We start from the raw sequence: 16,045 nt of genomic DNA on the forward strand, positions 1-16,045 counted from the left end.
TCCGAGATGTCGGTGAGCCGAGTACTACGAGACAGTTCAATGAGAAGTCCAGGTATCGAGGATATGGGTTTGAGTGAGGAGAACCTGGCATTGAGGTTTGAAAGAGGGTTGACTACCACGATTATGGATAAGTTACCCGTGGGGATCCTTACCGATGTTAAGGAAGCTTATGAGAGGGTGGAAGAGCGAGAGGTTGGTGGAGATGGCTCGGGAGAGGTTAGGTGGTGAGAAGAGGAAGTCCGAGAGCGAGGGTGGTGGCCAATCGAATCACAAGAAAGGCAACCACAATCAATCTAAGGGATTTTTCTTTGGTCCGGGTTTAGTCTTTGGGGCTTCCTTTGGGCGCGGCCGTGGGAGTGTGAGTAATAGTTGGGGAGTGACCTGCTTTGGTTGTGGTGGTGTAGGCCACAAGAGACATGAGTGCACGAGTGCATCGAGATCTTTCGAGACGCACGAGCTTCGCAAGCAACGGACCTACGGTGGATCATGGCCAAATCGGGAAGTCGAGTTACGAGTGGAGGCAACCGCAACGGCGGTAATTCTTATCGAAGACACCGACGAACAACAACAACAATCAAGGGTCGGGTGCTAAGCCGACCGCGTCGGCCCAAGATCTTGTCCGGGAGGTGGGCGGAAGACCGATGGCAAGTTGTTCATGATGGAGAAGAAGGCGGTTGAGGAGGATGCGCACGTTATCACCGGCACATTCCTTGTTAACGGTATTCCTACGTTTATTTTGTTTGATTCGGGGGCTTCTCAGTCGTTTGTGTTTTCGAGTCATGTTAAACAGTTGGGTTTGAGAGTATATGAGTCTGTTAGTGAGCAAGTTTTCATACCTTCGGGTGAGTCTGTATCGTGTGGGAGGTTGTTTAGGGATGTATCTTTGATAGTTGGGCAAGTTGATTTCCCTGTAGACTTGCTAGAGTTTCCTTTTAACGGTTTTGAGATGATAGTTGGGATGGATTGGTTAGGAAAGTATAAAGCTAAGATAGACTGTCATCAAAAGAAAGTGTCCTTAAGAGGTCCAAAGGGTGTTAGTGTGTCTTACCGTGGGTTTCTAGTCAAACCCAAGGTTAAGTTGATTCAGTTTGTTACCTTGAAGTCTTATCCGAGGAAGGGATGTCCTTTGATCTTGTGCCATGTGAGAGATGACCGGATAGAGATTCCGACAGTTGATGAGATACCGGTGGTGGGAGAGTTTGCAGACGTTTTCGAGAGGAGATTAGGGGTTGCCACCGAAGAGGGAGATAGACTTCACCGTTGAATTGAAGCCAGGGACGGGGCCAATCTCTAAGGTACCGTACCGTATGGGTCCTAAGGAGATGGAGGAGCTTAGGAAGCAGTTGGATGATTTGATAGAGAAGGGATACATTAGACCAAGTGTATCGCCTTGGGGAGCACCGGTTCTTTTCGTGAAGAAGAAAGATGGGAGTTTGAGGCTATGCATAGATTACAGGGAGCCGAACCGTGTGACGATAAAGAACAAGTATCCTTTGCCAAGGATAGATGACTGTTTGATCGGTGAGCGGTGCTGTGATCTTTTCTAAGATTGATTTGAGGTCGGGGTACCATCGGTGAAGATTAGAGAGATGGATATACCAAAGACTGACTTTCACGTCAAGGTATGGCCATTATGAGTATGTGGTGATGCCGTTTGGTTTGTCTAATGCGCGGCGGTGTTTATGGATTTGATGAATAAAATCTTGAGACAGTTCTTGGACCATTTGTAGTAGTGTTTATCGATGATATCTTAGTCTACTCTAAGACTAAGGAGGAGCATGAGGAGCATCTGAGGATCGTGTTGCGGACTTTGAGGGATCATGAGTTGTATGCTAATTTGTCCAAGTGTGAGTTACGGTTAGAGAAAGTTGCTTTTTTCCGGGGCATGTGATCTCTAAAGATGGGGTAGTGTGGATCCGGCGAAGATTGAGGCGGTGACAAAGTGGGAAGCACAGAAGAATGTTCTTTGAGGTTAGGAGTTTCTTGGGTTTATTTGGATACTATAGACGGTTCGTGAAAGATTTCTCCAAGATAGCTAGACCGATGACAGCGTTGATGAGGAAAGAGAACAGTTTTCGTTGGGATGAGAGTTGTGAGACGGCGTTCCAAACATTAAAGGAGCGTTTGACCACGGCTCCTGTCCTCGCATTACTGAAGGGAGCGAGAATTTTGAGGTTTATACAGATGCCTCGAAGAATGGGCTGGGATGTGTGTTGATGCAGAATGGTAAAGTGATTGCCTATGCTTCTAGGCAGTTGAAGCCTTATGAGGAGAACTACCCTACCCATGATCTGGAGTTGGGTGCAGTGGTATTTGCTCTCAAGATTTGGAGACATTACCTTTATGGAGCAATCTTTAAGGTATTTTCTGATCACAAGAGTCTTAAGTACATCTTCACGCAAAAGGAGTTGAACATGAGACAGAGGAGGTGGATGTAGTTGGTTGGCGACTACGACATGGAAATCATCTACCATGAAAGGAAGGCCAACGTTGTAGCTGATGCTTTGAGTAGGAAGAGTGTACATTCCTTGTGTACAGCTCTATCTTTGATGAGGCTGAGGGATGAGGTAGCGAGCTTTGGGATACATATGATGCAGAAAGGAGTTGCCATGGGCGATATGACAGTACAGCTTGAGCTTTATGATGATATTCGGGATAAACAGGCTTTGGATCCTAAGATAGTGGAGTGGAGAGCTGGAGTAGAGAAAGGGACAGCGTCCCGGTTTTCTATTCATACAGATGGTAGTTTGAGGTTTGATGGTAGGTGGTGTGTTCCTAATGATGAGGAGTTGAAAAAGACGATCATGACAGAAGCGCATTGCACACCATACTCAGTTCATCCAGGTGGAGACAAGCTATACAAGGATTTGAAGAAAACGTTTTGGTGGCCTGGGTTGAAGAAAGAGACAGCTGAGTTTGTGTCCCGTTGTTTGACATGCCAAAGAGTTAAAGGGGAACAGAGAAGACCACAAGGTAAGATTCAGTCTTTAGAGGTGCCTGAGTGGAAGTAGGAATCCATTTCCATGGATTTCATTGTGGGTTTGCCTAAGAGTCAACAAGGTAACAACATGATTTGGGTAATAGTGGATCGTTTGACCAAGTCAGCTCACTTTGTTCCAATGAAAGATACATGGACTAAGGCACAACTGGCTATGGCCTATCGAAAGAACGTGCTTAAGTTACATGGAGTCCCTAAGGACATAGTGTCTGACAGAGATGCGAGGTTTATATCGAGGTTTTGGAAGGAGTTGCAGGAATCGTTGGGAACAACTTTGAAGATGAGTACAAAGACATTTCATCCCCTGCGACAGACAGGCAGATCGAGAGAACAATCAATACTCTTGAGGATATGTTGCGAGCTTGTGTGATGGATTTTGGTGGTAATTTGGGAGCGAGAGGTTGGACTTGATAGAGTTTTCTTACAACAAAATGCTATCACACCGTATTGGTATGGCACCGTTTGAGGCTTTGTATGGGAGGAGAGGTAGGAGTCCAATCTGTTGGGACGATAGTCCGAGGCGAGTGGTTTTAGGACCAGAGATGGTGCATGAGATGGTGGAGCAGTTAAGATGATCGGGGAACGGATGAGAGCGCCCGGGATCGACAAAAGAGTTATGCGAGATCTACATCGTCGGGACATAGAGTTTCAAGTTGGGGACAAGGTTCTTCTGAAAGTGTCTCCGATGCGTGGAGTTATGAGATTTGGGAAGAAAGGCAAGTTAAGTCAGAAGTTTATAGGGCCTTATGAGATCTTAGAGCGAGTTGGGGAAGTTGCTTATCGTTTGACTTTACCAGCTGCGTTGGAGAGAGTGCATAATGTGTTTCATGTATCGCAGCTGCGGAAGTATGTGAGTGACCCGTCGCATGTGTTGGAGGCAGAGAGCTTAGAGCTAGATGAGTCTTTATCATATCTGGAGGTGCCTAAGCAGATTCTAGACCGAAAGGTTAGGAAGACTAGGAGTGGTGAGACATTTTTGCTTAAGATCCTCTGGTCTAACCACGAGACTGAGGAAGCTACATGGGAGGCAGAGGATATCATGAAAGAGCGTTACCCTTTCCTTTTTGATCAGGTATGTATGGTTACGGGGACGTAACCTTGTTTCTTTTAGGGGGGTAGGAGATGATCGCGAGCAGTTTTAAGAGTTTTATACACCTTTTATAGGTAGTGTCGGTATGTTTGTCGGGATGAGTTGGGTTAGTATCATGTTTTATGTTATGTTAAAATTTTGTTTGACTTCTGAGTCGGGAATGTTGTGGGAGTACCTTTGTTTGGTAGTGGTTTGAACTTCGGGGACGAAGTTCCTTTTAAGGAGGGAAGACTGTAATACTCCGTATTTATATGTCTTGGGGTACTCTATCGAGTAGCCCTTACTCTGTCGAGTAAGGGTAAGTTGCGAAATAAAATAGTTTCTGACCTGTTGGGTACTCGATCGAGTAGCTGGGGCACTCGATCGAGTAAGGGGGTACTCGATCGAGTACCTTGGGTACTCGATCGAGCGTCCGGTTTTACGGGGAGTTTTCTCGGGTTTTGTTAATTATGCGATTAAGGTATTTAAACATAATCGTCATTGTTTTAAATCACTTTTACAAAACCTAAAACCCTGTTTAAGAGAGAAAGCAGCCACTTCATCTTCCTAATCGCATTCTTAGCAATTCCCGGAGTTCTGACGGTCAGTTCTTGTCGTAATTCGTATCGTTGAGTTCCTTGCGTCAAGGGTAAGCTTTTAACATAATTTTTATAATGCTTTCTTAAGATTGGTTAAACCCTAATTTAGGGATTGGGGGTTTTGTGTGTAGTATGTGATGTGTAGTCTCTATGTGTTATGTGATAGGAGGAGGATTCGTAGAAGAGGCGTTTTGATACATTTTGTAGATACCGTCGCTTGTTGTGCTTTCCGGGTAGGATTTCTACTCGGTATTAGTCCCATAATGGGATATTGGTGATGTCTTTGTAGTTAGTTGTTTGATATGATGATTGTCTTGTGTTTGTGGTTGTGATTCTTTGTTGACGGTTCTCGAGATGCGTTCTCGGCTGAGTGGGGTCACTTGCGGGAGTGACTTCACGCCCTAGTTTCGCCCTTCGTGGAACCCGCCACGGAAGGGGATGTGCACATTAATGGGACAGGATTATCGCTCGGTATGATGAGCGGGGCTTAGGTGGGAACGGCTGCGGTCCCCCACTGGCAGGGCTGGTCCAGTGGACAGTCAGTATTGAGATGATGGGAGTTTGTGTGTGTGTGTGTGTGTGTGTGTGTGTGTGTGTGTGTGTGTGTGTGTGTGTGTGTGTGTGACAGTTCAGCTGTCTGTTTATCTTATTATTGTTATCTATATTGATTGTGTGATTAGTACTGACCCCGGTGTTGTTTTGTAAACCTGCGGTGATCCATTCGGGGATGGTGAGCAGATATTGAGCGGTATTGAGATGAAATCTTGGGATATTTGGGATGCCACGACATGACGATAGGAGTCTTCCGCTGTAGCCTTAGTTTATTTAATTTTCAGTTAGACAGTCATTTGAGAATAATGTATCGCACTTTTAGTTGGTTTCATGGTTTGTAACTATTCGTTAAACTATTTATAATAAATGTTGTTTCTTTATTGTTGTTTGATTATCATTGCCTCGGGTAACCGAGATGGTAATGTCTTCATACCTGAGTGGTCCTGGTAAGGCACTTGGAGTATGGGGGTGTTACAGGGACAAACAAGATGATTTAAAGGGTCCAAGGTGAAAGTTTATCCTAGGATGGTGAATCGATGTCTCGATTATCCTAAAAGGTGATTACTAACTCTCATTAAGCATCACACTTTTCTTAAACATGCAACAAGACCATCACAAACTTTCATTCAATGGAGGAATTAAGCAATAATGAAAAAAGGCACAAGCTTTCACTCATGCAAATCATCAAACACCTTGTGTGCTATGTTGAGAAAGATAAACAAATCACCAAAACCCCAAATAATCAAACAATCATGCCCAATAATCCCATTTAGACTTCCCCTAAACCCTAAAAAGATTACTACTCAGTCATGTTCAAATTGTTCAAGCAAATAAATGGAAAAGAACAAATAACAAAAAGAGATGACATAGCAGATTCCAACAATGATAAAAGACAAGTTAAAATGTAAACAATTGATTAACCAAGTAAATAAGAGAAGAGATGTACCAACAAAGAGTAAAGATGATTGCTTTGATTGAATTAATGAAGAGAATCCTTCAATATCTCCCAATACAATCCAAGAAACCAAAGGTAAACAATTGACAAATACTACTACTAAACTAATTTTACTAAATGATTAATAATAATAAATATTGATTAAGGAAAGATTAATGCTTTAATTAGGGAAAGATTGCATAAATTAAGGAAAGTTTTTAGATCTAAGGTTGTGTGTCGAAAATGAATAAAGGAGGGGTACTTATAGTTTACACTCATTTAGGTCAAAAATTACAATGAAGTTCAAAATGCGGGGGAAAGGAGTTTGAGCCGGTCAACCGACCGCCGGTTGGAGGACCGGCTCAAAACCCGCTGGAAATTTTTGGTGTCAATTCTAAATCTTCAGGTGTGGTGAGCCGGTGGACCGGCTGCCGGCTCTGGACCGGCCCAGGGGGAGGACTTCCAGCCGGTTGACCGACTGCCGTCTAGCCGGCTTGGAGTCTTCCTTCACCTCTTCAACTTCAACACTCGTATATGGGGACTCCCAGCCGGTGGACCGGCCGGAAGTCCTGCTTCTCTTCTTCTTCACTCTTCTTCTCTATGCACGCCTTGTAAGCTCCTTAGCTAGCTCCTTTAGCCCTCTTCCTGATGCAAAAACCTGCAATGAGGAACATAAAGCTCATAGTACGGGACTAAAGCTACAAAATGGGGCTAAAAGGGTCAAAAACCGCGTATGATCAGGAAATATGCATAGAGAAGAAGGATGAAATTGACACAAAATGGGCACTCATCAGTGGTCCTGGCACAACCATATGTTGTCGTGTCGTGCCTCAGCTAGACATAATCTTCTTTTTCAAACTTTGGCCCATGCCCGGGCCACAACCATAGCGTGCCGTGTCGTGCCAATCTCATGTCGTGCTAAAATAAGCCATGGGCTGTGCTCAAGCGTGCCAGTCGAACAATCCACATACCAGCCTTTCATACTAGGATAGTCCTTGATAAGGTACCTTGGTATGAGGGGTGTTACACTCCATCTCTATAATATACTGATTATAAATTTTTTATGCTAAAAAGTTGTTTTGTACAATTGAACATTTTCTCCAGAATGAGAAATTATTTGGTTGCTAATTTTTATTGTAAAATGCATGTATTCAATATTGCTAGAAATTTTCAATACTTATTAGGATAAATTAACGGTAATAATCCGACCTTTACGTCATCTTCCCAAAATAATCCCACCTTTCAATAATCCGAAAATAATTCCATCTTTTAACCCCATCTTCTTTAAACAATCTCTTTTACCTGTCACCTGATTGAACGGTTTCAAACTATTATTTATTGTCCTTTTTAGATTTTTTATTTTTATCTTCTTTCATCTCTTCTTCTCCCACTCTCTTTATCCCTAAAATACTCTAAACAAATTTCCAGAGAGATCAAATGTTAAAAAAATACACCATTAGAAAGACCCCATTTCTTTCATTTGGCAGAAGGAAGTGCTCGAGAGAGGTTGATCACGCACATGAATTGCAAAAGCAGGGGAATTTTACCAACCAAAGAAAGTTAGAAACTAGGTTATTGGTTTATTTGATGTCCATTGTTCAGTCCATTCCTTGTGCAAATTTTGTCCACATTAATTCAATACTACGCTACATATGGCGCAACTATTTTGTGTTTATGGTTAGTAAATGGGTAGCAAACTAGCAACGTTTAGTAATGTTTTGTTTTACAAGATTTAAAGTAGTGAGAAATGGTTAGTAGAAGCAGGTAATTAAAACATAATTTAAACACAACCATATTACACCTCTTATAATAAGTCACTTTTATGAAGGGATTGTTTAAAGAAGATGGGGGTAAAAGCTTGGATTACTTTTGGATTATTAAAAGGTGGGATCATTTTGGGAAGATGGCTTAAAGGTGGGATTATTCTTGTCAATTTTTCCTACTTATTTAGGGGGGAATTGATTTTACTAATTTCTCTAGGTAATTGATAACTTTTGTGAAATTTTACGATAGCAACCAAATGATTTTATCAAAGAAGTGTGAGTTGTTTATAGGAAAATAATTCAAAAGAATTAAATTTTGAATTGTAATTCTAATTCCTTAATCCACCAAACTATACCTAACCGTAAAAATGATTCACCACCTCATTAAATTCAATGAACTTGTGAAGTTAAATGGTTAAATACCCTTGGCTAACTACTCCGATAAACTACTTAATGTTCGGTCATTACCCCCAATACGTAATTGTTCATTTTTGTACGGGTTTTACTCATTCATAGATTTTTTTTTCCATTATTTTCCATAATATGCCATTTGCCTAATTCTATCTAACCCTCACTCTCTCTAAGTATCTCTAATTCTCTCTCTCGCAAAATTAATTAAATTCTACAAAATTAATCACATACGTCATGCTAATTCTAATATCGATTAAATAATAATTCTATTTCTTAATTTTATTAATTATATTATATCAAATTAAGAAATTGATTTACACTAATTAAATTAGGATTTGTTTAAATCGTTGCCGCCGTTGGATAGAGGCACGGTATCCGTCGTTTGTTGTGGCGGTATATTGGCTTTTGGCTTCTCTAATCCATGCACCATTGCACCATATAATAGACTTTTGGATTTGTGCTATGAAGAGTTAAGAACGATTAACACCTAAGAGGGGGAGGGGGTGAATTAGGTGTACCTTTTTTAAAATTTTATTCTTAACTTAGTTAATTAACTATTTTAAGCTAAGAATAAAGAAGTACAAGACTTGAGAAACTTAATTGAAGGTAAGTTCACAAGAAGATACAGCAGTTCTATGTCACGGTATAGGATCGTGACACGTAACTTGATTAGGTACATGCGAGAAATAGCAAAGTGGAAGAACGTAAAAGTAAATGAACAAACAAACGACATTTTAAAAAATTGGTTCAGCCTCTACTCCGAGGCCTACGTCCAACCGTTATTTTATTGCTTGTTTAGAAATTTACTCAAACTTACTAAACCCCTTACAATGAAAATAACTCGCCAACCTACTCCGGTTGCACTCAAACTTAAAGCTACTCCGCTTCAAGAGTTTATGGGTTCTATCTCAAGGTGTTACAGAATCTTGAATCTCAAGAGTTCACTTAAATGAACATGGAGATTACAATGAAGATCTAACACGAGAATCATGGAACAAACTCATCATGTCACAAGATCAATGAATCGATACTTGGAGGTTTTTCTGACTTTTTGAAAACAATTTTGAAGACTTAAAACCAGAAAAACGTTTTGCAAATGCTTGAAGAATAAAGCTTTTAATGCACAAATGATTTGCAAGGTTTTTACAATAAATGCTTTGGAAGTCTTAAGAAATAAATGTGACTAAGACACTCTATTTATAGTGGATTTAAGTCTTAGGTAAGTACACTTTGAAAGATTAAATCCAATATTAAAATGATAGCTTTGAGTGATGGTAAGTGTTAGACTTGTAGGTTTGGGGCTTAAGAAATCAGAAACTTAAGCTTCTACACTCAACATGTGACAATTTACCGAAATGGCAAAAAGCCTTTCTTACTTTAGAAGTTTGACAAGTCTTCTTTGCCATTTTGGTAAAAGGTGTTTGCACAAATCTAGAGGCTTAGTCAAGTGGGCTTGTAACTCCAAAATTTCAGATTGTTTTCAAGTTTCTGAAAATTCAAATGTTTAAGATTTAAAGTTTGCAAAGTTTTGACACTTAAAAACATTTGGACGAAAACTCCTCCGTATGATAGTACCGAAACCACGGATGACATGTACCGTTGCATGGTTTTGCTATTACTTGACTAAAATGAGAATGTTACACTTACTCTTACATATATCGACTATGGCTTTGGAAAGTATCATTGTCTTGACTTCCTTGATTGGCTTGATCATCTTGAATCATTGTTGAAAGTCCATTTGATTGCTTCATTCACTAAGTAGTTCAACTAAGAGCAAACAATCAAATAACAAGGGGACTTGGCATCATCAATCTAATGTGTTCTAACAAATTCCCCCTTTGATGATGACAAGTCCAAACATGTGTGATATTCCCCCTTAGCCCATGGTTAGTCGGTCTTTGGTCAATTTCAACATAAACATAATTAATAAACATGATCAAGGTATTCGAAAGGTGCAACATGCTTGGCCAAAGTAAAACATCTAATCATGGAAGCTAAGACATAATTAAGGTGAACGTTAGCCTAAGAGTTAGAAGATCACACATAGCATAATTTAAACTACTTCCCCCTCTTGACATCGTCAAAGGAGGAGAAAACATGTCCAAAAGGCAAGCAACACGATTAAAACACACGCAAATAGTTCAAGCAAGATAAAAACAAACAACCGAAGGTGCAAGAGAGTGTCTGAAAACGAAACAAAGAGCCAAAGTTCAAAAGGAGAGACGGGTTAAAGAGGCATGAGTTTAGGAGGCATTCTGAAAACGTTCAAGGAGATCTTCATTCATGGTGCGAAGATCACCAACTTCATCCCTCAACTTGCCCTGTTCTTTGACCAACCGGTTCACAATCCCAAGGAGCTCATCCAACTTGGCAAGGACCACACCCATTTCAACGGTAGAACCCACTGTAGAACCCGACTGATTTTTTCTTTCCAATTTGCCATTCTTGATCTCCAAATTCATCCGAGAAAGAAGGCCCGGTGTCATCTCATCACTTAATTTCTCAATAGCAGGGCTTCCCTTCAACACCAACCCTTCCCTCATAAAAATTATCGAGAGCCACATACCATAAGGAACTACGGCATTTTTGTCAAAATTGCCGCTTTGGAACTCAGTGGACATCTCAAGTATTCGGTGAAACATAAGGCGAGGAAGGTTAATGGGTTTGTGCTTAACAATGTGATGAATGAGGAGCATGTCAAGAAGAGAACATCTCCCACGGCTATTGTTGGAAGGGACAAGGTTACGAAAAACCAGGTTAAAGATGAACCGAATGGGTGCGGTTAATTCAAAGGCATATATGTTGGTAGGGCCATCATCATCATGAGGTCGAAGAACCTTCATGACCTGGGTAGATGTAACCTCATCAATTTCACCCCAATCACGTTTTGGGAAAGAAGTAAGCCCGACATTACAGATATCAAGATGAGTAGCAAGTTGGTCAATGGTTAGGACAAAGGGTTTCTGATTGATAAAGGCTGAGAGAGTTCCAGATTCAACATCCACCTTGACTGTTGCATAGAATTGGATGACTTCGGACAAATACATGGGACTATATTTGTCCAACAGATTCACCCAACCCTGTGCATACATGGCCTCTTTGAAGTATTTGAAAGCAAGAGATGTGTCATACCAGGATTTCTTATAGCGCCTTCCTTTGTGGAAGCAACAAATCAAAGATACCGTGACATATCTTGAAGATCTCCTCCGGGAGATCAAGAGAATTAAGATGGTTGAAGATGTCATTCTTGAATGATTCGGCAAAGGGAGCAATGACAAGATCCATGCAAGTGTTGAGAGGAACTTTCTCCTCAATGATCTCATTTTCATCTATGCTCGGCAAATCCCGATGATAACGAGCCCTTTTGGTTGCTTTGGTTCTTGACCCGGATCCCCTTTTTCTTTGAGTAACCTTGGGTTTTGGAGGGGATGCCTCCGGGGTCACATCCTCGTCATCATCACCAAATATTTCAAGCATCTTTCTCTTGGACCGGGTTCGTGATGCAGGTTTTGAGAACAATGGGTCAAGCCCATCATCAAACACCATTGTGGTATCATCACGATCTTCAACATCAACAACTTCATAATCGATTTTTTCAGCATTGGAACCGATTTCCCTTTCAACAGTGGAGGCCTCCGTTGCATCACTCTCACTCCTCTTATCCTTCTCTAAAGTTTCACTCACCAAATCTTTCAATAGTACATCATCATCATTCTTTTCAACAACATCTTTCTCATCGTCACTCTTCTCCTTCTTTTCTTTTTCTTTTGAATCCCCTTGATTTTCTTTTGATTTTTCCTCACTTTCCTTTTCTTTTTCCTCTAATTTTTCTTTACTTTCTTTTGATTTTTCCTCACTTTCTTTTGATTTCTCTGATTTTTCCTCACTTTCTTTTTCTTTGTTTCCCTCTTTTGATTTCTCTCCTTCAAGTTCCCCCTCTTTCATCTCACTTGAGTGATTTCCCTTTTCACTTGTTTCGACAACATCACTTGATTTTTCAACATCTTCATTCGTTTTGGTTCCCTTAGAACCGGAGTCTTCTTCATCGGTGTCAATGTCCACCTCCGCATCTAATTGGAGAGAAATAGGAGGATTCCTACTTCTTCCTCCTCTGCCACGACCACCGCCCCTTTTGGCGGTTGTCTTCTTTCGTGCAACGGTTGGTTTGGCAGTGGCAGAGGCGATCTCTTTTGGTTTGGCAGCGGTTTTGGGAGCCATCTTTTTGGCAATGAATTTTGGATTAAATGTATCTCTGAGTTGAAGGACTTCTTTTGAAAATCTTGGAGGCATTTTAAGAGAGTGGAAGGGGAAATGGTTTTGACGGTTTTTGGGAAACCGAAAAAGGTGAGGGTGGTTGTTTATTTAGTGGGTAATAGGGTGTGTTTAGTGGAAACATGAAAGTAAATGAGGGGATGGTGTAGTTATTCTAGGTGAGGGACGGTTGAGTGTTGATAATGTGAGGCTAGGGTGTAGGCTTTTAAGTGATGGGACATAAAGTGGATTTTTGGAAGCTCAATGCAAAAACAACTCAAGTGCACTCATTAAATTTGTCAATTTCATTTGGTCGACATTTGCATGTATTATACCATGTTAACTAACATTTAATTTCATGTAAATCCTCCTTCTAATCAATCATTGGAAAACGTATTTTAATTTAGCGGTATGTCACCTAATAAACCAATTTCCGACCGAAGTCTTTCGAATTGTTCTCTTTCTAACGGTTTTGTAAGAATGTCCGCAATTTGATTTTCCGTTTTACAAAAACTTAGACAAATATGACCTTTCTCAACTTGATCACGTAGAAAATGATGTCGTATGTCGATGTGTTTAGTTCGTGAGTGTTGTATAGGATTCTTTGATATATTAATTGCACTAGTGTTGTCACAAAAAATAGGGGTAGTCTCGAAAGTAAGGCCATAATCATGCAATTGTTGACGTACCCAAAGAATTTGTGCACAACATAGAGCGGCACTCACATATTCGCTTTCGGCCGTGGACAATGCAACGGTGTTTTGTTTCTTCGAAGCCCATGAAATGAGACATGGTCCTAGGAATGTAGCAATGCCCGAAGTGCTTTTCCTATCCAATGTATCACCGGCATAGTCCGCATCCGAAAAACCTACAAGATCAAGTTCGTAGTGAGTTGGGTACCAAAGATATAGTCCTTGTGTTCCAATCAAATACCTAAAAATCCGTTTGACGGCTTTGAAATGAGATTCTTTAGGATTTGATTGGAAACGGGCACAAGCACACACACTAAATTGTATGTCGGGTCGACTAGCGGTTAAGTAAAGTAAGGAACCGATCATACCTCGATATACCTTTTCACTAATGCTCTTACCGTTTTCGTCTTTGTCAAGCTTGACTTTAGACACCATTGGTGTAGGCATAGGATTAGAGTTAGTCAACCCAAACTTACTTAGCATTTCCTTTAAGTACTTTTGTTGATGAATCATCGTTCCATTTTCACATTGTTTGATTTGAAGACCAAGAAAGAATCCAAGTTCTCCCATCATACTCATTTCAAATTCCGAAGTCATCAAATCAGAAAAGTACTTATAAAGAACATTGTTAGTTGCACCAAAAATAATGTCATCGACATATACTTGCACAAGCAACGATTCATTTCCTTGTGACTTGATAAACAACGTTTTATCCACGGACCCACGTATGAAACCATTTTCCAATAGAAACTTTGAAAGCCTATCATACCAAGCCCTAGGAGCCTGTTTTAAACCATAGAGTGCTTTATCTAGTTTAAAAACGTGGTTGGGAAACTCGTTGTTTATAAAGCCTGGAGGTTGTTCAACGAACACTTCTTCATCAAGGTATCCATTTAAAAATGCAGTTTTGACATCCATTTGAAAAAGCTTTATACCATGAAAAGACGCAAAAGCTACAAGCATTCGTATGGCTTCAAGCCTAGCTACCGGTGCAAAGGTTTCATCGTAATCAATTCCTTCTTGTTGGTTAAAACCTTGCACCACTAGTCTAGCTTTATTCCTTACGATTTCTCCAACATCATCTAGCTTATTGCGAAAGACCCACCGTGTACCAATTACAAAGACGCGTTGAGAGGGCCTAGGGACAAGATGCCATACCTTGTTCCTTTCAAATTGCTCCAATTCCTCTTGCATTGCAATCATCCAAAGCATTCATCGTCAAGGCTCTTTGTGACATGGTCAGTTCGATTTTTGAGATGAAAGCATTGTGTGCACAGAAATTTTGAAGCGATGATCTGGTTTTTATTCCAGAGGTTAGGTCACTGGTTAAGTTTGATAATGGATGTGAGCTTTGGTGTTTCCATTTCTTGGGAATAAGTGAGTTAGAAGATTCGGGTTGTTTGCATGTCCGTAATGATGAGGGGACTCGTTGCATGAGAAATGTTTGAAGGAGGTGATTGTGGTTCGTTTATGATTAGGTTGGGCTGTTCTTCACCATCCTTGTTCCCCCTGGATGAGGTAGCATCATCTTGTGTAGGAGGACGATTAGTTCCCCTAAATTTTGCGCATCCTCCTCATGCAAATGTGGTTCCAACTGTTGCTCAAACCTTCTTCTACCACTTGATCCATTTCATGTCGTATCATACCAATCTCAAAATCATCATCATATTCATCATCCTCATCATCAACTTGTGTGTTTGACACAAAAAGACTAGATTCGTCAAATATTACATGAACGCTTTCTTCCATTTTCATGGTCCTTTTGTTATAAACTTTATAGGCTTTACTATGATCGGAATAACCAACAAAAACTCCTTCATCACTACGAGCATCAAATTTGCCAAGGTTGTCTTTTCCATTGTTGTGCACAAAGCATTTACTACCAAAGCATTTTAAGTGTGAAAGATTAGGTTTTCTACCTCGTAGTAGTTCATAGGGAGTTTTCTCAATGATTTTTCTAATCATGACACGGTTGTAAATATAACAAGATGTGTTTACGGCTTTGGCCCAAAAATTCTTAGGAACCTTAGAGCTAATGAGCATGGTCCTAGCCATATTTTCAAGAGTTCGATTCATTCGTTCCACAACCCCATTTTGTTGTGGGGGGTTCTTGCCGAAAAGTTATGACTAACACCGTACTCATTACAATAAGACTCAAATGACGAGTTCTCAAATTCGGTTCCATGGTCAGATCTTAATGAGACAAGTTTGTATCCAAATTTGTTTTGAACCTTTTTGACCCAAATTAGGAACTCATCAAATGTTTGATCTTTAGAACTTAAGAAAAGAAGCCAAACAAATCTTGTAAAGTCATCTACAATGACACAAATAAAGCGACTTCCACCTCTACTCACAACTCGCATGGGACCACATAAATCAATATGAATGAGTTCAAGAGGTAAGGAAGTGCTAACAACCTTTTGGGATTTAAAAGAGCATTTAACTTGTTTTCCTTTAACACAATCATCGCAAAGTGATTTAAATTCAAATTTAATGTTAGGAATGCCGTCAACTAGATCAAGTCTCTTAAGAGTGTTAAGTGTCTTAGCATTTACATGACCAAGTCGTTTGTGCCAAAGCCAAGGGTCGTTCTTTTGAACACTCATGCATGATAGTGATTGACCCGACAATGCATACAAGTTAGTCATATAGACGTCTTTAACACGTTTACCTTCAAGTATGAGTTCTCTAGTTTTACCATTGATGATTCTACATTCACTAGCAAGAAATTCAACAATATTACCTCGATCACAAAGTTGTGAAATGCTCAAGAGAT

Source organism: Silene latifolia, chromosome 2 (assembly GCF_048544455.1).
Source record: "Silene latifolia isolate original U9 population chromosome 2, ASM4854445v1, whole genome shotgun sequence".
Lineage (NCBI taxonomy): Eukaryota > Viridiplantae > Streptophyta > Magnoliopsida > Caryophyllales > Caryophyllaceae > Silene > Silene latifolia.